Genomic DNA, 25,128 nt, shown 5'->3' on the forward strand with positions numbered 1-25,128 from the left:
ACATTTGTGGATCCCCTCACTTAGCACTTAGCCTGACATGTAGCAAGCTACATGTTAAATGCTTGTTAAGCCTCATGGCTTGGTGAATGCCCGCTTTTTCCTTTGATTCCTGTGCTCTGTTTGACAAAAAGTCCAACCCTTACACTACTATTATCTTCAATAAAAAGATGGAAATTAATGATGGAACTGTTGGAGACCTCTTAAAGTCCTGCATTAATAACTCGTTATTAATATTATACATGTGATGATAAAAGTTTTCCAATCTTTACATACGCACCTAGAGGCCAACCCAGACTTTAATGGGAATCCACTCTACCAAGCCTCTGACTAGTAACCATTAGTTATTCTAGCTTTTGCTTGAATACATTCAATCGGTCGTTCTGATCTGTAACTGGGCACTGGATCAGGTTGGCTCTAGAAAATGGGAGGCTGGTGACTTTATACAGCCCTCCCTCACTTAAATCCAATTTACTAGCAAGTCATGACAACCTCTCCCTGATATCATGGTCCTCTCAAAGAATGAAGGACAAACAACAATAATAACAATAACAAACCATGAACACGTTCAGTGATCAGAGAGCTCATTACCAGAGAAGGTTGTCCATTCCCCTTTGGAGCATCTTTATTAGGAAGCTTTTCCTTACATCAAAACAAAATCTACTTTTTAAACCTCTTCCTGGTTCATCCCTCAGACCAAGTGGAATAAATCTAATCTCCCATTTTTTATAACAATCTTTTACTTAAAAATTTTAAAATATATTTTCTGTTTCTTAAATCACCAGTTATTTCAAGAACCTCTCCCTTCCCCTTCCCAGACAGTCATTCCTCATGACAAGGGATTTTTTTTGAAAGGAAAAAACGAAGTCAGCACAGCTGATCAATACATTAAAAAAGTCTAAAAACCTGTGCAGTGTGTGACACCTTGTGGATAAAGGGGAGGGTTGGAGATGTATGATGATCTTTCAAATGCTTGCAGACAGATGTCAAACCTTTCCCCTAAGGCTTCTCTTCCCATCCCAGACTCCCTCACAGATCAGCTTTTCAGTTCTCTCTTCCACATCCTTACTAAAACTTTTCTAGAATTCAGCTCCCAGATGTAATCTAGCTGAAGTCTGATCAGGACTTCAGTCAGTTCTTGGGTGATCACAGACATCTGACCATCCTAACTCACAGATCTCCCTGTCTAAAAGCTGCACGTGTGCAATGGCTTGGCAATGGCCACTGTTCCAGCCACTTAGCCCAAAAAAGCAGAGGGAGCTGTTGTATACTGTATGATGGTAGTCACTGGTCCTGGAGTTAGGGAGATCACATTTCATTGATCCTCCATATTCAGTTTTCTTCAACTGTAAAATGGGGATCATAACAATTCTGGGAGGCAACCTCCCAGCGTCATTATGAAAATCAAATGAGATAATAGTGCACAGTACCTGGTACATAATAGGTGCTCAATAAATGCTCACTTCCATGCTTCCTTCTAATAGACCTAACCAGAAAGTAACTTAGGCAATGAGAAAAATATGACCCACAGACTCTTCTACCTACTTCCTGGGTGATTCATGTAACTTCCCTTGGCTCTCTAAAAAAGAAGGAATTGGACAAATTTCTGTCAAGCAATTATTAAGCACCTGCTGTATGCTAGGTGTTAGTGATATAAAGACAAAACCAGTCCTTTCTCCTCAAGGGCTTTATTGACTAGATGGGGTGTAAGGCCCCTTTCGGTTTTGAATTGTGATTACCACAGCTCTGCTCCTTTGTCTGGTACAGTGGATTTCAGAACCAGAGGACCAGAGTTCACTTTCTGGATCTATGAAGCACTTGCTCTTTAATGTGATCACTGGAAAAAGATAGTCCTAACTGTAACTGTCTCTGCAACCTAAATTTCCCAGTCCTTCAATTAGGATTTACATGGCCTCAAAAATCCCTTTAAATTCCTAATCTGGTGATGCTGTGAGTACTCTCTCAGGAGGTAGTGAGTTCCCTGCCACTGAGGCCCACATAGATCACAAGATCACAAGTGTGGAGCGAGGGTTCTCATCCCGGGGAGTTGTGAACTTGCTTCTGGACAACAGAGTCTCAATATAATTGATTTACAATCCCCTGAATTTTATTTTAAGCATCCTGAGAAGGGGCTCATAGATCCCACCAGATAATCACCAGAGGGCCAGGACACAAATACGCTCTAGCATTAGCTGGGACCTCAGAGGCCATTCAGTCTATTCCAGTTATCTTATGGATAAGCAAACTCAGACACAAGGAGGTTAAACCCAAGGGTACAAAGGCAGAGCAGTAGAGGCAAGTCTTCTGACTCCAAGGCTTGATTATCTTGAGATTTAGAGTCGAAAATGTGAACCTCTGGAGAAAAGTGCCTCAATTTATTTACCGATCACTTAGTTAATCTGAGGGTTTTTTTTTTCCCATTGAAAGAAGTGATGTTAGAGAGCAATGCTCAAGAGAATATAACCTCCTTGAGGGCAGGAATGGTGTTTGTCATTATATCTCTGGCACAGTGCCAGGCATCCAGCTGCTGTTAAAGAATGCTTATTGAAGGAAAGTTGTCCACCCTCAGCCCTACCTTTTGTTGGTTTGTTTGGGGAGGCAGTGACTTGCTCAGAGTCACACAGCTAGTATTCAGGAGCTACTAAGTAAATAAGGAGGGCTAAGGTCCTTCTGACTCCACTGTGCCACCTGAGCTGCCCTCACCTCGTCAGCTCCAGAAAAGTCACTTTACTTGCCCAGAGTCACTCAGGAATAGGTAGGATACTGTTTATTCCACTCTCCTATGCCGACTCCTAGTAAAGTCTGGATGATCAGGTCAGGGTAATGGTAAATAAATCATATTCTTGAGCCAATCTTGGACTCAGTGATCCTTGAAATCCCTTCTAACTCAGATCCCATGATTGTCAATTGAGCAAATCACTCCATCTGTCTGAGGAATACATACCACTTACCTCAGAGGGTCATAGTTGCAAGGGAAAAATTCTGCCAGCTGTTCTGTGTTAAATAAACTCAGGCAGATTTTACCACCTTATTATCTCAGCATTCTGCCTACACTGACTTTAATGACTTCTGGTCCAGTTGCAGACCCGAGGCCCGGATTTTCACTCTGATCCTGCAGCTGGGGGATAAAGAGGCGGCGGAGGGACCGTCCTGAGGTTCCAGGGACAGGCGGCATCCCAGGATGCCTGACATTCTGGGCCTGCGTCACTGGCCTCCTGAGGAATGCTGGGTGGGCCCTCGGCAAAACCTCAGCTCCCGGTCAGGCTGCACATGGCTGGCTGCCTCAGGAGCACTCCCTCCCGTGCAATCCATCTGATGCCGGGCGCCTCCGCCGAGGCTATTTTAAGAGGAATGCCCGGTCCCGGAAACCGAACTTTGAAGTACGGCTCAAGGCTTTGTTGTTGTGAAAGGAACTCTCATCCTGACGGGGAGAGAGCCGGTCAGCTGGGGTCTCTGCCGTTGGACTGGCCACGAGGGAGCTTAGCTACATCTACACAGCATCCGCTCCCGGGCCTTGGGCATAGGTGATGGACGGGGCTTCCTCTGTATAGCAGAATACAATGCTCGGCGTCTGGTCTGGTTAAAGTGGGGGAAAAAGCCCCGACTCGGCTATTGCATGAGCGCTGCTCCATGCCAGGATAACAGGAGGTTTTAGTTCCAACCTCTCAGTGTCCCGAAGGCAAAGAAAAAAAGCCGAGCCTTGCCAACAAAGTTTTTTCAACAAGCAATTGCAACACCAGTTCTTTAAATAGACGGCTCTTTCAAGAACAGCTGGGCCGGGAAGTGTTAGGGGAGCACCCCCTGCGAACACCCAGAGGTGGGTGTGAGTCATGGTGGGGGGGAGCCCAGATTCTAGGGGGGAGGGGAGGAGGCCCGATGTGCCCAGTGCCGGTTACTGTTGGACGATCGTTGGGTCAGGGTGGGGGAAAGCCCTTCAGGGGAAGGGCAGAGAGGCCCGGTGTGCCCAGTGCCAATTACCGTCAGCCACTCACTTCCCTTAACCCAGTAGGCCCTTCTACCAGGATTGAGAGGCGAGAAACCATCAGAGATTTTAGAATTGGATGTGCAGAATCTCCGGAGCTCAAAAGGACTTTCAAAATCTAGGCCCATAGACCTAGAAAGGAGCTCTGAAATCACCCAGATCCTCCATGCTGCAAGTGAGGAAGAGGAGGCTACTTTGTCTAATCAAGGATGCTCTGGAGAGGGGAAAGGAGGAGGGAAAAAAGGAGGAAGAGGCACATGTCTGACACCTGATGGAGGAGATGAAAGGTCCCTTTGGGAAGAGGGAAGAAGAGGAGGAGAAAAGGAGAATGAGAAAGAGGAGAAGAATGAGAATAAGGAAGAAGAGGAGAGAAGGAGAATGAGGAAGAAGAGGAGAAAAGGAGAATGAGGAAGAAGATGAGAGGAGAATGAGGAAGAGGAGGAGAGGAGAATAAGGAAGAAGAGGAGAGGAGAATGAGGAAGAAGAGGAAAGAAGAAGAATGAGGAAGAGGAGGAGAAAAGGAGAATGAGGAAGAGGAGGAGATGGAGAATAAGGAAGAAGAGGAGAGAAGGAGAATGAGGAAGAAGATGAGAGGAAAATGAGGAAGAGGAGGAGAGGAGAATAAGGAAGAAGAGGAGAGAAGGAGAATGAGGAAGAAGATGAGAGGAAAATGAGGAAGAGGAGGAGAGGAGAATAAGGAAGAAGAGGAGAGAAGGAGAATGAGGAAGAAGAAGAAAGAAGAAGAATGAGGAAGAGGAGGAGAAAAGGAGAATGAGGAAGAAGAAGAGAGAAGGAGAATGAGGAAGAAGATGAGAGGAAAATGAGGAAGAGGAGGAGAGGAGAATAAGGAAGAAGAGGAGAGAAGGAGAATGAGGAAGAAGAGGAAAGAAGAAGAATGAGGAAGAGGAGGAGAAAAGGGGAATGAAGAAGAAGAGAGAAGGAGAATGAGGAAGAAGAGGAGAGAAGGAGAATGAGGAAGAAGAAGAATGAGGAAGAGGAGGAGAAAAGGAGAATGAGGAAGAAGAGGAGAGAAGGAGAATGAGAAAGAGGACGAAAAGGAGGAGAAGGAGAATAAGGAAGAAGAGGAGAGAAGGAGAATGAGAAGAGGAGGAGAGAATGAAAATGAAGAAGAGGAGAGGAGAATGAGGAAGAGGAGGAGAAAAGGAGAATGAGGAAGAAGAAGAGAGAAGAAGGAGGAAGAAGAGGAGAGAGAATGAGGAAGAAGAGGAGAGAGAAGGAGAATGGGGAAGAGGAGGAAAGAAGGAGAATGAGGAAGAAGAGGAGAGAAGGAGAATGAGGAAGAGGAAGCTACTTTATTTAATCACGGATGCTCTGGAGAGAGGGAAGGAGGAGGGAAAAGGAGGAAGAGGCACATGTCTGACACCCAATGAAGGGGATGAAAGGTCCCTTTGGGAAGAGGGAGGAAAAGGAGGAAAGAAAGAGAATGAGGAAGAGGAGGAGAGGTGAATGAGGAAGAAGAAGAGAAGGACAGGGGAATGAGAAAGAGGAGGATGAAAGGAGAGTGAGGAAGAATAAGAGGAGGAAATAAGGAGAATGAGGAAGAAGAATAGGAGGAGGAGAGGAGAATGAGGAAGAGGAAGAGAGAAGGAGAATGAGGAAGAAGAGAAAGAGAAGGAGAGGAGGAGAAAAGGATACTAAGAATATGAAGAGGAAGAAAAAAGAGAATGAGGAAAAGGAGGAAGAGGAGAGAAGAAGAATGAGGAAAAAGAGGAAGAGGAGGAAGAAAAGGAGGAAGAAGTAGAGGAGGAGAAAGATAGTATTAGACGGCTTAGAACCAATAATTAATGAAGAGGAGAATGATGAGAAAGAGGAGGAAGAAGAGAAGGAAATGGGAAAAGTTAAGTGATTTACATCAAGTCATCAGAATTTTCAGGTCTTTTGACTGTGAATTCAACATTTTTTCCACCATACCATTTCCTTGGTCCCACCTGGACCTAAAGAGAAATCCCCTTTAATCGGTAGATTCTATTATCTCATCAAATGACAACGTTAAGTAAAATGCCTAAAAACTCTATAGAAATGTCAGATGTCCTTGATAACCAGACATTTAGCATCTATTAAGGAAGGAAATAAGCATTTACATAGCTCCTACTACACGTCCAGTACTGGACTGAGCACTTTACAAGTATTATTTCATTTGATCTTCTCAACAACTCTGGGAGGTAGGTGCTGTTACTATCCCCATTTTACAGATGATGATACTGAGGCAAATTGCCCAGATTCACACAACTAGAAGGTATCTGAGGCTGGACTTGAAATCCGGACTCCAGGTGAAACACTCGAATTCAGATCTCCCTATTTCCTCCCCCAAAGAGCCCACTTTGCTTTTGTACAGACTCTAACTGGTAAGCTTTTCCCTGAATCTAGTTCAAATTTGTCTCACCACAACTCTCCCCTGAGCCTATGTGGAAAAAAAAAAAAACAAACAAAAGAAAAACTTCAGAAACCATCTAGTTTCACATGAGTAAACTGAGGTCACTAGACTCTGAGTAATTTGTGTAAGGTCACTCAGCTAGTACGAAGGGTTCGAATCTGTGTCCAAACCAGTCTCCTTCCACTACACCACGCTTCCTCTCAAATACTTGGCAGATAAGCCAAAGCCATAGTGAAGGAACCAGTTTCAGAGCCTTTGCTCTAAACTTTGCTTTAGGATTTCCTCTATGTCCTGATGGAGACTGTGGAAAACATGTGTTTTGTATTCTACATATGTAGAGAGAGGGCAAGAAATCCAAAGTCAGCCTTCCTGTCTCCAGAAAGAGCCGTTTCTTGGTGCAAGCTCCCTTGATAAAGTAATCTGAGCATCATTGTAGGATCAGGGCAGGGGTTTGATGTCCACTTGCTACTTGGTCTAGCCAAGGATGCTCTGGAGATGGAGAGAGAGGAGGGAAAAGGAGGAAGAGGCACATGTCTGACACCTAGCGGAGAAGATGGAAGTCCCTCTGAGAAGGAGGAAGAAGAGAAGGAAGAAGAGGAAAAGAGAAGGAGAATGAGAAACAGGAAGAAGAAATGGCACATGTCTGACACCTGAGAAGGAAGAGGAAGAGGAAGAGAAAGAGAATGAGGAAGAGGAAGAGGATGAAGAGAAGGAAGAAATGGTACATATCTGGCACCTAACAAAGGAAATGAAAGGCCTCTTTGATTAAGGGAAGAGAAGGAGAAGGAGGAAGAAGAGGTAAGAAAGACAGAATCCAGAAGAACAAACATTATGGGAAGGGGAAACAAGACTGACATGCTCTTGGAACCAAAAAAATTCACTGTAACCATCTAATTACACCATTAGTGAGAATGGCAGGAGGCACAGCTGAGAAGGTGAGGGAGGCCCAGTGAGGAAAGAGTGGGGAAAATTTCTTGATCTTTTGGAGGGATATTTTATCATTATTTTGCACATAGTAGGAGCTTAGTGAATATTGTTAAAATTAAATTGGAGGGAAGAAGAATCAGGATTTTCACAAATATTATTTCAGGAATAGTTAGGAATGGAGCAAAGGAAATCAGAAAAAAAACAAAACCTATGGCCAAGAAGATGGGACAAAGCATCAAATCTGTGGGAATTTGGAATCCTCTCATCTAAGTAAGGGAACCACATTCAAAACAGGCAGAAGGTCTTGCTCAAAGTCAGCCAATGAACTGGTGGCAGAGCACCAGCACCCAAAAGCTCCACATCCCAATCCAGTTCTTTCTGCTTGCATGGGGCTGCTTCCTACTTTCCTCCATTCATTCCCCAAAGCCAGTGGATTGGCTTTTTAGCATGTACAGTGAGCATTATCAATTTGACCCTGCTCCCCCTAGGATGAAACTTGGTAAAGGTTGCATTGTTTGGGGTCCCATGGGGACTTAATGCCAAAACAATGTCACTTTGAGGGATGGACTCTGAAGAAGAGTCACAACCTCCTTGGGCCTCAGTGTGGTTATCTGGAAATGAGCATCCACCCAAAATCTCTAGGTTAAATTGTACATTCCCTCTGAACTAGTTACATCAGTCCTAGGCCTATGCCCAAGAAAAATCAAAGAAAAAAAGAGAGATTTGATACATACAAAAAGGTTTATAATAGTCTTTTTCCTAGAAGCCAAAAGTTAGAAATTAAAATGAAGCTCACCTAGAGGGAAATTGTGCTATATGAATGCAATAGGATACTGTTTTTTGACATAAGAAATGATGAAATAAAGGGGCAGTGGATAGAGTCCTGGAGTCAGGAGGACTTGAATTCAAATGTAACCTCAGATACTTACTAGCTGTGTGACTCTAGGCAAGTCATTTAATCTTGATTGCCACCACTCCCTCCTCCTCCTTTCCTTCTCCCCTCCCAAAAAAAGAAATGATAAAATGAACAGCTTCTAAAAAACCATAAAGGATGGCCTTTATGGACTGATGGAGAATAAAATGAGCAGAACTGGGAAAAAAATGTGTGCAAGACAACATGAAGGAGAAAAGCAACTTTGGAAGCCTCAGAACTCTAATCAATACAATGATAAATCATTAATCCAGACAACTGAAGATGAAATGTATTGGTCATCTCTTGCTAGAGAAGTGAAAGACTTAAAATTCAGAATGACATACATTTTTGAACATGGCTAATGTGGAAATGTTTTATTAAACTATGTCTAGTTGTTATCAAGGTTTAATTTTTAAAAATTTATTATTTATGGGTAGAACACTGATCCTGGAGTCAGGAGGACCTGAGTTCAAATCTGACCTCAGGCATTTATTAGCTGTATCCCCCTAGGCAAATCACCAACCCTGATTGCTTCCCAACACCTTCTCCCCACAAAAAACAAATTTATTGTTTGTTTGACAGGAGGGGAGGAAGAAAGCAAAGATTTATTAGGTGCCTGCTATGTGCTAAGCAATTTACAAATATTGTTCCATTTGATCCTTACAACAAGCTTGGGAATAACTATTCATATTTTATAGGTGAGGAAATTGGTTAGAGTCAAATGAAATAAAGGTTTTTGTTTTTAATTAATTAATTAATTTTTTGCTGAGGCAATCAGGGTTAAGTAGCTTGCCCAGGGTCACACAGTTTTAGATCAGATCAAAAAGCAAATCTTCCTATTTATCCCCTGAACCACAGAGTTGCCTAGTGAAAACAGTAGAAGGGAGAGAGATCTTTAATGCTTGTATAAGTAAATAATTATTATTTTTTCACTTAACAGAATTTTATTTTTTCCAATTACATGTAAAGATAGTTTTCAACATTCAGTTTCACAAAACCTTGTATTCCAATTTTTTCTCCCATCTGCCTCTCCCTCCAAGACAACAAACACTCTTATATATGTTATACATGTACAATCATTTATACATATTGGTTATGTGGAAAAAAAATATCAGCAGGAAAGAGGAAAACCACGAGAAAGAAAAAAGCAAATAGCAACAACCAAAAAAAAAAGTGAAAAAAATATGCTTCTATCTGCATTCAATCTCCATAGTTGTGGATGGCATTTTCCATCCCAAGTCTATTGGAATTGTCTTGGAACACTGCATTGCTAAGAAGAGCTAAGTCTGTCATAGCTGATCATCACATAATCTTGTTGCTGCCATGTACAATGATCTGGTTCTGCTCACTTCACTCAGCATCAGTTCATGTGAGTTTCCCCAGGCTTTTCTGAAATCTGTGTGCTAATCATTTCTTACAGAACAATAATATCCCATTCCATTCATATTCCATAATTTACTCAGCCATTCCCCAACGGATGGGCATCCCCTCAGTTTCCCATTCCTTGCCACCACAAAAGAACTGCTACAAACATTTTTGCACATGTGGGTCCTTTTATGATCTCTTTGGGACACAGACCCAGTTGCAACAGTGCTGGATCTAAAGTTATTATTTTTAAATGAAATGGTTGGACAAGAAGGCCTCTGAAGTACTTTCCAGCTGTAACTACCTTTGGAAAGAAAGGCAGAGCCTCTCTGAAACATAGATCCCTCTCCTTTGAAATGGAAATAATAATACTTAGATGTTTCCTTTGTCAAGGTTATTCAGAGGATTTCATAAGATATTGAATATAAAGAAATGTATAAACCTTAAAGCACAATATAAAAGTGCATTATTATTCCTGTCATCAAACTGTCCAAGCTCCACTTTATTCTGCTAAGACATGTCTTAGATTTTCTTTTTTGATATGGGCAAATTTTGGATTGCAGGGAAGTGTGGGCAAATTGTCAAATCAATAAGATCCAAGCAGAACTACCTGGAAATCTTTAGTAGCTCTATTACTGACACTTGTGACCTGTTGTGCCCACTGAAACTCACTGGATCATTTGCTGACAATTTGTCAGCTTTCCTCTCATTCAGGCTGTCTCCCTGGCCCCTGCTGGGCTCCCCTTGCAGCGATCTCCTCCCTACAGCTGAGATGTCCAACATGACCTGACCTCATCTACACACCTGCCACAGTGATGAGGCAGCCAGGAGCAAAGAGAAGGAAGTGATGTCTTGGTGACTTAAATCTTCATGGCCTGTGGATAGTGGAAGGCTTTGGATTAAAGAGATTTAATTTTAAAATGACAACAGCCCTGACGGCAAGAACAGAAAGCAAGCATTTTATAGTATTATATGCCATTTAAAAATCTGTGAAACACTTTAGCAACTTTATCTCATTTGATCTTAACAATCTTGGGAGTTAGGTGCTAGAATGATCCCCATTTTACAGAAGAGAAAACTGAGGTAGAAAAAGATAAAGTGACTTGGTTAGAATCACACAGCTACATGTTTAACCTTATTCAGATTGCTCTTTTGGGGAGGGAGGGAGAGAAGGAGAAAAAATTGGAACACAAGGTTTTGCAAAGGTGAATGTTGAAAACTTTTTGTATGTATTTGGAAAAATAAAATCTTATAAAAATTAAAAAATTAAAATCACCCAGTTATTAAGAGCCTGAGGAGGAATGCAAGATGGGGGGAAGAGGTGAGAGGGAGATGAGAACTCTCCAAGTATTTGAAAGACTTTCTTGTGGAATGATAAGGCCCCAGAAAGCAGAACTTGGAGAGATGGGCAGAAGTTGCAAAGAGGCAGATTACTTTTTTTGGGGGGGGAAGGGAGTGGAGGCAATTGGGGTTAAGTGAATTCTGCAGGACAGTAAGTGCTGAGGCTGAATTTGAACTCAGATCCTTCTGATGCCAGAGCCAGCTCTATCCACTGAGCTGCCCCAAAGCAGGAGAAACCTTTCTAACATGTAGAGCTGCCCAGAAATGGGCAACATTTCTCCAGAAGCGGCAGAGCTTTATTAGAAGTGTTTAAGAAGAGACCAATGAACATTTGGGTGGGCTGGAGAGGAATGTTTTTGTCCAAGTAAGGGATGCCCTCCATCACTTTGGAGAACTCGGATTCCTCTCTGAAAAGAAATACCTCCTTTTCTGCCATACGACATCCCTCTAATGGAGAATTTCAAGATAAATGTGGCCAAGTTTACAAGAAATAAGTTCTGAGCCACTGAATAATTGGGCCAACCCTAGTTGTCAGTACCTCTGAAAAGATCAGAGGAAGGAGAGCAGACAGGAAGCGAGCATTTAGTGATCCTGTATTCTGTGCCAGGCGCTGCTAAGCACATTTACAAATATTATCTCAATCCGTCCTCATAACAGTCTTGGGAGGCAGGTACAATACGGATTTCTATTTTATAGCTAAGAAAACTGAGGCACAGAGAGGGTGTGTCACTTGCTAGGGTCACAAAGTGTGAGAATCAGAATTTGAACTCAAGCCTTCCTGATACCAAGTCCCAAATGTTCTCTACTCAATCATGTTGCTTCTTCAAAATTCTATCCCTATTAGCATCATCTATGATGTGTCTGATATGGTAGGCTTGCTGTCGGGCTATCTCTGTCTATCTTTGCCCTATTCTCTCCCTCTCCCTTCTCCTTTTCCTCCTCTTCCTCCTTCCCTCTCTCCTTTCTTTCCTCCTTCTCTTCCTCCTACTCTTTCCCTCCTTTCTTCTCTCCTTGCCTGTGTCTCTGTCTCCTTCCCTGTTTTCCTCCTTCCCTCCTCCTTCCCCTCTTTCCCTTCCTTCTACCCACCATCTCTCACCATCCCTCCCTCCTTTTCTCTCTCTGTCTCTCTCTCCCCCTACCTCCTTCTCTGTCTCTCTCCTTCCTTCCCTTCATCTGTCTCTGTATCTCTTTCCTTTCCCTTCTCTCTCCTTCCCTCCCTTTATCTGTCTCTGCCTCTCTTCTTCCCTTCCTTTCTCTCTCCTTCCCTCCCTTCACCTGTCTCTGTCTCTCTGTCTCTGTTTCTGTCTCTCTTTTTCTCTAGGTGCTGAATACCTTGAATTCAATGACTCGTTCAAAGTTGCGATTTAGTGTCTTTGGATGAATGCTAGGGAAGATCTGCAGGGTCCTAGTAGGCTCCTGGCTGCCCACACAGAGCACTAGGAGGTAGCTGTTTCAGAAGGGAGCAGGCCTCTGTTTACACAGGGATACCTTGGCAGGAGCCAGCCGAAGAAGCATGCAGAAAATGCCACTTGATGGAGTTTCCCCAACTGTCACATTCTGCAGAGTTTGCTGGGTGGGGCGGTGGAGTCTGCAGACCGGTCACGAAAACCTCAATGGTAACTCATGAATATGAACACTGTCTGGTTTCTGGCTCTGGAAGTCGGCCTCAAGCGGAGTCAGTCCAAGGACAGGGTTGAGGTCTGGGAGCCATGGCCGAGGATGAACGGAACGTCCCTGTATTCCATTCCACTCCCATTGGCACCGGACTAACGGCAAGGGGCATGCATGTATGGTGGCATCAGAGCTCTAGTATTTGAGCCAATTGTTCAGAGGAATTTACTTATTGACTGAAAACGCAGCACAGACTCACACTCTGTCTCTCTCTGTCTCTGTCGGTCTCTCTTCATCTCTGTCTCTGTCTCTTCCTTTTTCTGTTTCTGTCTGTCTGTCTCTCTCTCTCTGTGTCTCTGTTTCTGTCTCCCTGTCTCTGTCTGTCTCTCTGTGTCTCTGTTTCTGTCTCCCTGTCTCTGTCTCTCTCTCTTTTCCTTTCTCTGTCTGTCTCTTTCTGTCTCTCTGTCTCTCTGTCTCTCTCTTCCTCTCTTTCTCTGTCTCTCTCTCTCTGTCTCTGTCTCTCTCTTCTCTCTCTCTGTCTGTCTCTCTCTCTGTCTCTGTCTCTCTCTCTCTCTGTCTTCCTGTCTCTATTTCTCTCTCTTTCTCTATCTCTCTGTTTCTCTCTTTCTGTCTCTCTCTATATTTCTTGTGCACACACACACTGCATTAAATCTGGGGAAAAGGAAGTCAGTGACTTTACAGGACAAAGCTGCCTTAATGCAAGGAATCTACCCATTTATTCATCCATTTAACAAACTTATCACCCAACAAACACTGACTGAGCACACTTGGCACCAGAGTAGGTACCAAAACACAGAACACAGAAACACAAAAATGAACCATCTCCTACCTTCTAGATGCTTATTCGAATCTAGTTTAGTCTATATGTCAGTTATGGATAGAACTCTATGCTAGGCACTGAGTATGCAGTGACAAAAATACAACATTTCCCAGCCACTAAGAGCCCACTGTCTATTCTATTCACCTTCTATATGTAGAATTTTGTACTAAGTAAGCACTATGCATGCAGACACAAATCATTACTTACAAATTTTTCCCTGTTCTCTAAGAGTCTTCATTCTATTCTAATGTGTCTATTATATATACATACATACATATATATATATACACACAGAGAGAGACATATATATAATATATACATAGATAGATAGATAGATCTAGATATTTATATCTCTATATATGTAAAGTACAGACTAGCTTCCTGGAAGGCCTCAGGATCAGCCAGGATAAATCAAAGTCCTTGGTCTTTAGGGGGAGAAGTGAAGCAGGCAGGCAAGCTGCCACTCTGCTTGACGAAGATGTATCCTGGATTCTGGAGTCCAGAGTCTCCAGTCTCTCTCCTCCTCATCCTGTGGCCAAGTGACTCTGAGCTTTCTTCTTTAGACCTCCAATCCTTGCCTAGGGTTACTTCACCATCAAACATTCAGCAAGTGTAAAGAACTGAAACTCTGAGCTGATGCACTAGGGTCAGACAGCTGAGCACTTAAGGCTAATTACAGATTGGACAATACTCTATTAGCTTGGAAATGGCCCTTCCCACTATTGTGTGCTGGCTTGATAATTGATGTATACAGAGAATTGTAGGAGGGACAAGGGGGTGAAGTAAGACTAGCCAGAGTCACTTTTTGGTGGTAAAGGAAGAGGAGAGGTAGTGGAAATCCTACATCCATCCAATTCACTTTTACCCCTAAAGACTAAGAATAAAGACCAAGGACTTTTGCTTATCCTGACTCTGGCTGATTCTGGGGCATCCAGGGGGCTAACTCGGTCTTCACAAGCAAGCACCAATGGTGAGGAGAGACTGCACATCACCATCTCATCTAAATATGTATACAGAGCCATTGTCTCACATCAAATACGTAATTAGCCTTAAGTGCTCAGTTGTCTGATTCAAGCAGACCTTTTTGGAGTTGCAGCCCTCTACATCTCCCACTTTCTTTTGTTTTTAGAACACAGGTGATCACGCCCTTTCTGACTTCTTAGGAAAGGGGGTAAAAACACCAAAAACACCTTCTCGGGAAGGGAGATGAAAAACACCACACATTCAGCAAGTACCAAAGGTAAGGACCATCACATCATCACCAATATGTATATCGAGCCATTGTATTAGGCATACAGAAAAAGGAAATATCACTTGACTTACCAGAGATGAATCCTATTCTATTTTATTAAGTGTTTACTACATAAAGGGTTCTGTAATGGGTAGGGTGGGGATATAAAGATGAATAACACATGGTCTCTGCTATCAAGATATAGACTAATCTATAAGTGAAGCTATAGTTCTGAATACCTATAATATAAATTGGATCGTGTTAAAAGTATAAAGGGGCACAAAGTAGTATGAGTGAGTGGGCACTGCCAAGTTGACTTAATGATGGTGTAGCAGATATTTGAAGCTGGGCCTTCAAAGACGGAAGGAATATAAAGCAGGGTATGAGCAGACAAAAATATAGAGGCAGGAGAAGATGGAATGAGTTTGGTAGAGAAGTTATGTGCAAGGACTCTGGGGTGGGTGTAAGGGAGGTGTCCCTGCCTTAATGGAGCTTACACAGTTGAAGAGCCTAAAGAAAACATGTGAAGAAAACCCAGTATCATCTATGAGTCTGAGTGATATGGTAAGATGAGTCAGATGATGGCCAAATCTTAACCTCTGAATGATGGTGCTGGACGCAATGGCCTCAGTGGTCCTTCCTAGTTCCAGAAAGACATCATTGTATTGAAGGTCACAAAGTTAGGTCCAGAATCCCCTGCATCTTTCCATTACGCTCCATTGGCCAGTTTGTTGATCTCTCTGCTTCTAGTCTTTCCCAATCCACTCTTTTACTACAATCTAGCCTCCATTCACACATATTCCTCCCCCAGGCCATTTCATAAAATCCAATGACTCCCTAGTACTTTGAGAATTAAAGATAAAATCCTTTGTTTAGCTTTCAAAGCCTTTCATAACTGACTCCTTCTTCCCTTTCCAGTCTTACAAGACTGGTTCTCCCCAACCTCTGCTCTCTATTCAAAAGATACTTCTTGGTTGGCCCTTTCTTCTGGCTGAACTTTTCTCCACCATCTCTTCTGCTTAAAACTCTTTCCTTCTTTATCCCTGACTGCTGAATTCCTTCAAGTTCCAGCTAAAATGCCACCTTCTATGAGAAGTCTTCCCTGATTTTCCTTAACACTAATGCCTTCCACTTAAGTTTATCCACAGTTTATCTAGGACGTGGCTTGTGTTCACATGTTGTTTGCATCTTGTCTTGCCCAGCAGAGGACAGCATCTAGATTTCATTTTGTTTTATTTTGGGAGGGAAGATTTCTTTGTATTCCTAGTGTTTAGCACAGTGACTGGCACACAGTGGATGCTTACTAAATGCTAGTTTATAAACTGACTCTTCAGGCAGGAAATGCAGATATCGAGCTGACAGGAGCCAGAACTATTGACACCAGAAAAGGAGACATAACCCATGTTGCGCTCATTGATGTTGTTCAGTCATGTCTAACTCTATGTAATCGCCTGGACCATCCTGCTGTCCATGGTGTTTTCTTGGCAAACATCATGGAGTGGTTTGCCATTTCCCTCTCAAGGCAATCAAATGAAATGACTTGTCCAGCTTTACAAGCTAGTAAGTGTCTTAAGCCACATTTGAACTCAGATCTTCTTGCCTCCAAGCCCAACAACGTGCTAGCCACCCTGGTTGGAACGTGAGAAATAATAGCTTACGTGTATCCATGAAAACCCTTTAAGGTTTGTAGAGCATCTTATACATTTTATCTCACTCAATCTTCATTAGGGTGAAATTAGTGCCATTATTATTATGTCCATTTTGGGGAGCATGAAAGCTAGGTTGTGAGAGTTCAGGCTCATATAGCTGGCCCTCAACTATGGGAGGAGGAGTTGATCTCATTTTTCCTGTCTCCCACATCCAGTTGTCACCTTCTAGCTGCCTGACATATTCAAAGACCAGCCAATGGTCTTTCAGTGTACTGGACAAATTCTCAATGAAGGAGTCATAGAAAAACATGAACATGAAGCATTAGAAAGAGAAGACCTGAGGGAGGCAGTGCAGTGAAATGGAAAGAGCTATGGCCCTGGATAGTCAGAAGATCTGAGTTCAAATCTTAGCCTCTGATGCTCAGTACCTACATGCCTGTCACAACCTCATTGTGTGTCATTTTCCACATCTATAACATGATGGCGCTATGCTAGATAACCTTGGAGGTCCTTTTCAGTTCCAACTCTATGGTCCTAGGATAAGGTATAAAAAGGATGTCCCTGACACTGAAGAAAGGAAGGCCCATATACTAACACTGGATTTGTCAGCTTATTTGTCTTGGATTTTCCCTGTCTCTAGTGATTACAGATCTTATTCAAAGGAGAAATCCTTGGCATTTGCTCACCTTGACTCAACAGTATGAAATTGTACAGGCTCAGTCTCCTCTGAATCTGGAGCTGGCACATAGTAGGTGCTTAATAAATGTCTACTGAATTGAGTTTATTTGGTAAGATAACGGAAAGAGCATTAAAATGACAGAAAGGGAGGGGGAGAGACAGAAAGAGAGACTAAGAAGAGGAGAAAGAGACAGTGAGAGAGAAGGGAGGAAAGAAGGAGAGTTAAGGAGAGATAGAGAGAGAGAAAGAAAGAGAAGAAAGAAGGGAGAGAGAGTGAGGGAAGGAGGGAGGGAGGGAGAGACAGAGACAGAGACAGACACACACATAGAGTCCTCCAATGGAAAAGATTCTTTGGGACTTGGTTCTTTTCAACAATGAGGGGATTCAGGCCAATTCCAATAAACTTGTGATGGAGAGAGCCATTTGCATCCAGAGAGAGAACTAGGGGGATTGAATGTAGATCACAAACCTAACATTTTCACCTTTTTGGTTGTTTGCTTGCTTTTTTTTTCCTTTCTTACTCTTTTCCTTTTTTTTTTTTTTTGATCTGATTTTTCTTGTGCAGCATGATAAATATGGAAATATGTTTCACACGTTTAGAAGAATTGCCCATGTTTAACACATATTGGGTTGCTTACTGGCTAGGGAAGGAGGTGAAGGGAGGGAAAAAATTGGAATGCAAGGTTTTGTAAGAGTGAATGTTGAAAACTATCTTTGCATGTATTTTGTAATTAAAAAGCTATTATTAAAAAAGAAGAAAAATTGAGAAATATTAAAGATTAAAGGTTACGTTAAAACAGACATAAAGTTAAAGTGACAGTGCTAATGTTCAAGGACCTAAATCCATTCCTTTCCAAAGAATAAAGCTCAAATGTCTATAGCTATAGATTTTAGCTATAGACAGAGCTTATATTGGAAATTATACTCCTTAAAGTGAAAGATAATGTAATGTCAATATTATAATAGGAAAGAAGAAAGCACATGGCAAACCATTCCAGTATCTTTGCCAAGAAAACTCCAAATGAGGTCAGGAAGAGTCAGACATGACTGAAATGACTGAACAAAATAGAAGCATTGATAATTCATAAAAAGCATTTATTGGAGTGCTGACTATGTGCAAATAGCTAAGAAATAAGGACTGGATCTGTGATTTCATTGGTTTGGGGACTTCCAGGCTCTATTCCATTTTAAGTCAGCAACTCTCCTAGAAAATTAGTCTTAAAATTGCCTAGAACACTAGTGACTTGCCCAGGGTCATCCTGGGACTTGAACCAAAGCCTTCCTAATGCCAAAACTGGTTTTTCTAGCCTTTTTACGATACTGCTCCTCAAAAATCTATGAATAATATCAAGAAACTTAATGATGATCCCACAAACAATGAAATAATAACATGCATATAATGTTCATATTTGGAATAATATATAAATAATAAAGGCAATAGAATAGTGATTTTTAATGTTGAAGAAGAGGATTTTGATTAATAAGCATATGCCAAGTTTTTGGGGTGAATGTCCCGCCTTTCCACAGTCAGTAGCTGACTCAGTGATCTCAGATCCTACAGTATAGAAGAGTAGTTGGAGATAGCCACAAGTGAAAAAACTTATGGGGGGTTGGGAGTGGGGTGATTAGCAAAAACAATTTTGAGATGGAGTGATATTTGCTGATCTCAATTCTGCCTCAGAATTGCAGTGATCTCGTTTTATCAGCTCTCTGCTTTTCAGTCCCCCAATCTTCCCTCCGTAATCTTGTTCCTATCCAACTAACTAGGAGAATGGAACATAATCTACAGCATTCAGGACGCCCGGAACAAGAAAGTTAAAAGATTGCCATTGCTTTGGGAGTTGCAGAATCTGGGTGCCAATCTTGACTTTGCTCCTTACTATTTCCTTTCTTAGAGCAGCTAGGTGGCGCTGCAGTGGATAAAGTGCTGGATCTGCAGTCAGGAAAGATCATCTTCCCCAGTTGAAAGCTAACCCCAGATACTTATTATGTGACTTTGGGCAAGTCACTTAACCCTATTTGCCTCAGTTTCCTTATCTACAAAATGAGTTGCTTGCTAAGAAAACCCCAAATCAGGTCACAACTGAAAAAAACAACTGAACAACATCTTACTTACTGCTCTTTATTACTTTCTACTCAAGCTAGAAAGACCTACTTTTAAATCTGCTCTCAGATATCTTGTGCAAGTCATCTTCTGTCTGACTGTAAAATGGGGATAATAACAGCACCTCCTCCTCAGGATTATTGTGAGAATCAAATGAGATTACATTTTTAAAGCTCTTAGCACAATGCCTAGTAGAAGATAAGTACTATATTCACACTATTATTATTATGACTTATTGCTGTTACTTTTGTGACTTAGAAGACATTAACCCTCCTCTCCAGGCTGCAGTTTCTTTTCCTATAAAATACGAGGGGGTTGGGCTAACTGATCTCAAAGGCCCCCCACCAGCTCTACATCTAAGATCTTAGGGCTTACTTATGACCCAAGATACCTTGGGAGGGAAGGAGGGAGGGAGCAAACCTCCCACACTCCTATTTTTGTGTCCACTACTAATGCCAATTACAGATGTAGGAAGTTCAGGGAACGGAAACCTAACTTGGAACACGAACAATGGCTGAATAAAGCATGGACTCTTCATTCATGGTGTTCTAAGTGTTTACTAGCCTGTTCTATCAGTCTTTATTCACTGGCACAGACAATAGGTAAAAGAAGGCTGGATTCTAAGACAAGTTGATTGTAGGATTAGACTATGTTCTAAAAAAAAAAAAAGCAGCCTCCTCCTAACCACAGTGATTCCAGGGGAATAACTAGAGGGAACAGGAGGAGACTCAGCAAAGAAACCCAAGCAGCCCCACATAGCTACAGAAAATGTAGTCTGGCTGGACCCCAGGAGTCTGTCTGCCCAGTCTGTAGCCATGTGTGTCTTCACTTACAGCCATAACAATCAGCAAGATGGTCAGCTCGCCCCCTCCCAACCTCCCTGCCTCAGACAAGACACAGTTAGCTTGATTTTGGGGGGCAGCTTGGGGTAAACAGACCTATTTGGGAAGGGAATTAACCATAACAATGGTTGGTCTGGCTGGCCAAACTCACAGTGTCAAGTCTCAGGGATTATGTTCCGGGGCTTGAAGCTACCTGGAGGTAGGTGTTGAGACAGGTGTTTTGGTTGGAGAAACCTAAAAACCATTATCATTTACATCAATGAGAAGCAGCATGGTAGGGTGGATGAGGCATTAGAGTCAGGATTCAGACAAATAGCAAACTCAGTTTCCTCATCTAGAAAATGAGGCTATTGGGCTTAGTAGCAGTGTAAAAGCTACACAATTTAGCCACCATAATTAATTAGTTCAAATAAAAAGCCAACTGGTGTTGTTGTTCCAAATCTCTTGTGATCTTGAATGGTCTCTAAGGCTGTGTACTTGAGCATTTCTAGAGCTTTGTTTAGTGTGCCTGGGCCTAACTGGGCAAATACCATGTAATAGAGAAAACGTTTGAGTAACAGCACATGGCTACTGGGGAGGGGGACTGCTACCCACTTTAACTGTTATATTTTGCCTTTTAAAAAATAATAGAGAGGAAGCTAACAGAGGGACAGGGCTTGCAAGTTAGGAACCTCAGATTTAGACTAAAGGACCCCTCACATTGTATACAATGGATAGAGTACTGGTTCTGGAGTCAGGAGAGCCTGAGTTCAAATGAGAACTTTAAACACTTGACACTAGCTGTATTAACCTCAACTGCCTTGTCAGAAAAGACCACAACAGAATAGTTGGACCAATTCACAACTCTACCAACAGTGTACTGTCTATGGTTAGTTATTGACAAAGCTGGGGTGACAGTGTCTCTGGTTTTCTAGTTCAGAGTATCATATTCTTTCCCCCAGACCCCACTTCCTAGATTCCCAAGACAAATTTCTGAGTTAAATAAAGCAGCTTATTTACAGAGCATAGGTTTTAGAATCTTAGAATTCAAGAGGTATAAAAAGGACTAGCCAAGGGCAGCTATGTGGTGCAGTGGATAGAGCACCAGCCTGTAGTTAGGAGAACCTGAGTTCAAATCTGGTCTCAGACACTTAACTCTTCCTAGCTGTGTGATGCTGGGCAAGTCACTTAACCCCAATTGCCTCAGAAAAAAAAAAAGCCTAAGATCATCATCTAAGTAATTAATTGTAGAGGCAGATTGTGAACTCAGGTTCTTTAACTTGGAATCCTGCCATACCTTCTGTCAGACTCCTGCTCTACTCAACAGCCACAACCCCCCTCAAATTCAATATAATATTTAATAAAGTGCAGCATCTGGAGTCAAGAACTCATCTGTTAGAGTTCAAATCAGCTTCAGACATTCTTAACTGTGTGGCCTTGGATTAGTCATTTAACCCTGTCTGCCCCAGCCCCTCATCTGCAAAATGAACTGGAGAAGAAAAAGGCAAACCACTCTAGGATTTCTGCCAAGAAAACCCCAAAGGGTGTCACGTAGATTTGACCATATCTGAAAAACAATATGCCAGACACTGAGGAGACGCCGAAAGAAATGAAAGTCTGCCTTGGAGAAGTTTACTTCTACTGGGGATGGAGGGGGAGGGCAGGTGGGAAGGAGAGGAAATACAGTGTTCCAAAAGTTTTAGTGTACTTTTAAACTTTAATAGCTTAAGACTTTCAGAATATCCTGTCCATTCAATAATGCAATTTAATATCGAGAAGAAAAGAGCATTTAAAAGGAAGGGAAGATGAGATGAAGGAAGGCTCTCTGCTTTGTAAATTCCATCTGGACCAGAAGTTCTAGGTCTGGTCTGTGAATTCCATTCAGACCAGAGGTTCTAGGTCTGGTCTGTAAATTCCATCCAAACCAGAGGTTCTAGATCTGGTCTGTGAATTCCATCCAGACCAGAGGTTCTAGGTCTTGTTTGGATCTTGGTGCCCTTTGGCAGTCTGGTGAATGGCGCTCTCTTAGAATATTTGAAAATAATTGAAGGAAATGCTAAAAAAAAAATGTAGATTTGCCCCAAGTTTATGGGCTTGCAGATTTAGACCAAAGGACCCCCCCAAGTGACCATCAAAGTAGTACAGGCCTACTCAGTCTTACATCCAGAATAAAACACCTGTAGCAGTGTCCAGGCCACCAGACGAATCCCCAGCTCTGGACAGTGGAAGGAGTTAATGCAAAGCGTGAGTCACATTCAGAGCATTTCAAGCAAAACTAGAAGTGAGTTGGTCCCGGCTTAGGCCGGCTCTGCGCTGCCGCCTAAAGTTGTCCGGGAGGGAAGGAGTTAAGAGCTAAAGCCGGCTCGGGCTCCACCAGGCTCTGAAAGCCCTCCTATAAGCAAACTTGGCACCCGGGGAAGCTCCACAAATTCAGACGCTCTCAAATGCACAGCCTTCCGTTTGTCAGGGGGCAAGTCACAGCTAATTACGGAAACAGACACCCTCCCACTCCTCGCAACCCTGCCCCGGCCCACGAGGTCGCCTGCCAGCTTGCTCACTTCCCCGGCAGAAAAGTCGAGGAAAGAAAGTGAAAACGAATGTGGTGGGAATCGGCCCCACTCCTGACAGCAAGTGAGAGGTCCCCGGCGCCGGGAGCACTGGGGCCTGGCGCTCTTACGTAACGGTAGGAGTTGTACCTCTCCGTGCACCCCCCACCCCCACCACATACACACACCTCCCCCACTCCAGAGAGAGAGAGACAGACGGTGAGACACACAGAGAGAAACAGAGAGAGTAAGAGAGAGATGAGAGAGAAAAAAGTGAGAGACAGCGAGAAACAGAGACACACAGAGAGACAGAGACAGGGAGACAGAGAGAAAGAGAGAGATAGAAACACAGAGAGACGGGGAGAGAGAGAGAGAGAGAGAGAGAGAGAGAGAGAAGAGAGAGAGAGAGAGAGAGAGAGAGAGAGAGAGAGAGAGAGAGAGAGAGAGAGAGAGAGAGAGAGAGAGAGAGAGAGAGAGAGAGAGAGAGAGATTTTCTTCAGTCCGTTCCTTCAGTCCCACAAATTCCAGCTTTTACTACCCCCGCCTGACCAGTCTCCAGCATCCCGAAGCCGGCTCAGGAGCGCAGAGGAGGGCGTGCTGGCCGCAGCCAACCCCCCAGCGTTTTCCAGCTGCTAGCTCTAGCTCCAGGTCGGGCTCCGGCTCACAGGCTGCCCAGATCGGCGGCTGGGCTGGGGAACCCCTGCATGCACCCACCCGGAAGCATATTTCCCCACACCCTCGGTGTCAGACGGCTCACAGAAAGACAGCACTCCACCCAGAGTCCAGGACCCGCACGCCGCCGCTAGGAAAACGTGTAAAAAAAGAGAAACCCCCCTCGCTTCCCCGGCAACCTTTCCGTTTCTGCAAGCCCCTTTCCCCTCCCCACCCTGAAACCCGCACCTTTTCAGGAACAGAAAAGCTTCTCCACAGTGGCTGGGGTTTTAAAGACTCGCCCAACTCAAGGGAAAGATGGAAAACCGTGATTTCTTGGTTCTCCTTAGCAGGCAAATGGAAAGTCACTTAAATTACCCTGGCCTTCCGAGTAGCAGGATCGGTTTCTCCTTTCCAGTGAGGGGGTTGGGATGGAGATCGGAGACCCGGAATCCAACGGGATCACTTGTATTGCTGACTGATTGGATTGGCCGCCAAGAGAAGGGGCGCGGGGCGGTGTGTCCCGCGAAACTTCCAGGGGTGGGGGGAAGGACTTGTCTCGGGTCAAAGAAGACAGACGGGACTTGTCCTCAGAGCCGGACTCCCTGTGGGGACCGGTCCCCTAGAGAGACGGCGGCTTGGATTGGTTCTGTTCAAACAGCAGGTCTGCCACAATGCATGGGCACGGGAACGCCCGTCCTGTGTCTTTAAAGATTGCTCTTTAAAAACTAACCCAGGGAAAGCATCCAATGGCACAGGCACGGGGAAGGGGAAAGCAGCTTTAGCAGGACAGCTAGATGGGAAGCCGAACAGTGAGAAAGTTCCCCCCAGTTCCGAGCATCAAAGGCAAGCGCGCTCTCGGGGGCACACAATCATGCTCATTTTTTCTTTCTTTCTTTCTTTTCTTTTCTTTTTTTTTTTTTTTACACCCGAGCTTTCCAAAGGCTCGCCATCCCCGTGGCATCCACTCCTTGGCTTTGGGAGCAATCCTACCCTGGGCAGCAGCACAAAGTCCCCAATGCCCCTCGAGGGAGACTCCGACTCAGTCCCAGCCCATGCCAGGCTATGCCCGCTGGTATCGGGCAGGCTCTTCCCAGGCCGGGACCTTCCCGAGGCTCTCCACCCCTTAATACCAGCTACCGGGCAGCAGGGAGAAAGGCGGAGCCCCGGGGGGCGGTTGGCAAGGAAGGGTGGCACTCGCCCCCCCAGCTGCCAAAGCTTCCGGGCCCAGCCGGCAACGCTGAATGAAAGCGAGGCTGGCAAGCTCTGGGAAGCGGGCATCCGCTGGGACAAGTGAGGGAGGGCTGTGCAAACTGGCAGCCGAGGCTGCTTCTGCAAACGACTTCCCAGCCCCGCGTAGGCGAGCCGCCGCTGCCCCCGGGGGCACTGCTTGGCATGTGCGCCGACGCTCGGCTGCGATTTTTTTTTTTTTTAAAGCTCAAACTATCAACTGAGCCCCCAGGTAGGGGAAGCAGGGGCACGTCGGCTAGAGAAACGGAGAGGTGGGGGGGCGAGCGAGGCGGATCGGCGCTTACTCACCTCATTCTAAGGCTGCAGAGGGTCAGGGCTGCGCTCTCGGTCTCCTCGGGGGCGTTTAAAAATACAAGTCCGGAATTGGAGCGGCCGCGGCCGCCGCTGCCGCCGCCGCCGCCGCCGGGCCCCGTGCAGCTCCTTAGTAATCTGCGGATAAAAAGAGAAGGCTTCATTACTGACCACAGTCACGGAGCCTGGAGCTCACGCCCCCTCCTCGCCCCAGCAGCCAGTAGCGCGCACAGGAGTGAGGTTAGGAGGAAAGGAGCCGAGCCGAGCCGAGCCCATAGTGATTTATCTGCCCCTCGGAGCAAGGGGGAGAAAGAACGGGGGCAGGGGGTGGAAAGTTGGAGGGGGATGTGGAGAGCAGGCGGCCGACACGGGGGTGGGGGTGGGGAAGCTGCTTGCCTCTGGGATTGGGCCGGGGGGGGCGGGGGGGAGAAGCTGGTCGGGGTAAGGGATCCGGGGCTGGACGGGGAACCAAAAGCTCTGCCAAGTTCCCTAAAAACAGCCCCTTTAATGAAACCTTGGGCAGGGCACTAATTG

At 44.3% G+C, this 25,128-nt stretch overlaps 1 protein-coding gene across 3 annotated transcripts in view; it reads right to left on the reverse strand.

Moving 5' to 3' along the window:
* ZNF469 (zinc finger protein 469) overlaps positions 1 to 25,128 on the reverse strand; it is a 687,769-nt gene that overhangs the window by 111,307 nt on the left and 551,334 nt on the right. For all 3 annotated transcript variants that reach the window (XM_074286232.1, XM_074286231.1, XM_074286233.1), the window contains one exon: positions 24,592 to 24,732. The gene's annotated coding sequence lies outside the window, so the exon portion shown is untranslated. The remainder of the gene's footprint in view (positions 1 to 24,591; positions 24,733 to 25,128) is intronic.

Source organism: Sminthopsis crassicaudata, chromosome 2 (assembly GCF_048593235.1).
Source record: "Sminthopsis crassicaudata isolate SCR6 chromosome 2, ASM4859323v1, whole genome shotgun sequence".
NCBI lineage: Eukaryota > Metazoa > Chordata > Mammalia > Dasyuromorphia > Dasyuridae > Sminthopsis > Sminthopsis crassicaudata.